Below are 1861 nucleotides of genomic sequence, written 5' to 3' on the forward strand. Positions count from 1 at the left end.
GCTTTACTGAAGAAGATAAACACATTGGATAAACATAGAGATTTTGCTGAGGGTCTTTTAAAATCCTCCCTTCTGCCATTGTAAGAAACTATTGCTCTATTTGCACTGGAGAGTGAAGCCCTTTTCTGGATTTAAATCTTAAACTAATCCAGGAGGGTTTAGTGAATTTAGATCTGAAGGCACAACATTTGAAATGACTTCTGGGGACTGGTGTGGGCTGCAAATGTCCCACCAGTAGGACTGTCTACAGTATTTAAAAGCATTTAAAAATTAAGTTCATAATGATTTCTTGATGTTAAAATGCTATATTTGGCGTCGATTGGGTTACAAAGCTCTTAAAGGTTTTTTTCTTCTTTTTTTTAAATGATTCATGACTGCCTACTTAACAGTGCCTTCTTCTTTTAGTGCAGAGACTAGGGAAAAACAAAGAAAAAGTAAAGAAGTGGAGAAAAAAGTTTTGACAGTGCACGTGAGGACACAAGAGTTAGGTAACATAGAAAAAGAGGGTGGGTCAGGGTGCAGGGGCCAGACAGCTGAAGATGAGAAGAATCCGAAGATGATACTCTCACTAAAATGAAAACCACCTGTAATTTAAAATCACAGAAGAAACCAGAATCTTCCCTGTGGCCTGGGACTGATCACAATGTCCTGGGGGAGGTTATATTTGCTCCAAATGACACTCCCTCACACAAAAACAAATGAGAGGCTGTATCCAAATAAAACTGCCATATATTAACATTCACACGCACACACATACACAGAATGCAGCCCCACAGTACACTCGGTACATTTCTGACAATAATAAGGTTTTCTGGACTCACTGTTCACTTGCCTCCTATCAAGTTCAATCTGAAATATTCTTCCTTCCAATCTCACATTGCACCACAGTTAAAATCTCCCTCAGAGAACCACCACATCAGAGGGCGACATACCTATAACATTAGCCAGAACAGAACACTGCTGGCATGTTCAGCAGTGTGATAGATGGACAGAATGAAAGAAAGAACAAGAGGAGCCACAAGCCATACGAATGGTCTCGTTAAAATCACAGCCCCCTGCCATCTTTATTGGGCCGCAATCATCACAACGACTGAATAAAAAGCACGGATGCCTGGCAAATCTTCATAGGGAATCTGTAGCTTTCAGGGAAGTGTTTCATATTATTTAAATCCATGGACATAATGCACAGTGAAATATTATTCCATTATTCTATTAGTATAAACAAGAAAACCTGTGTTAAGTGTCAAGTTCTTTTATGGTCATACTGAACACCTGGAGCACACTACGAGGTGCCCCGACAGTCATCAAAGTAGTTTCTGTGTGTGCCTATTGCAGTGGATCTAATGGTGTACAAATGAGACTGCCTGTTAGACTTCCTCTCACACCTTCAACCCCACATGGCACCCACATTTCACACACACTCATGCACACATAGAAAAAGCGCTTAGCATAGCACAATAAGCTCATAACTATCAAAGCCGTCCGTTTTTCAAACTCTTTCCTGTCTTTGTTGTCGAACCCACCCCAGCTCTTTCTCTGATGTTCAGGAAATTAACCAGGAGTGCAGGTGAGTGTGTCTGTGGAGCTAGTATCAGAGGCCAAGCTGGTTGCTGGGAAATGTGATAAAGCTAATAACACCGCTCAGCAATCACCCAAGGAAAGAGCATGTGGTCATAATCATGAACACATACATTTGAATTTGACAAGCAATCTGAGAGAGTTGTAAGAAGGAGGACAGGGAGATTTGGGGTTTAGTGTTCAGTGATCGGTGCTTTCAAGAACTTTGTATTTGATTTGATAAAAAAGTTTCTTTTGTGAATCCTGGTATTAGATATGTTTTCCTGGAAGCTGATCAGTAACA

The sequence above is a fragment of the Sander lucioperca genome, chromosome 13 (assembly GCF_008315115.2).
Source record: "Sander lucioperca isolate FBNREF2018 chromosome 13, SLUC_FBN_1.2, whole genome shotgun sequence".
In the NCBI taxonomy this organism is placed as follows: domain Eukaryota; kingdom Metazoa; phylum Chordata; class Actinopteri; order Perciformes; family Percidae; genus Sander; species Sander lucioperca.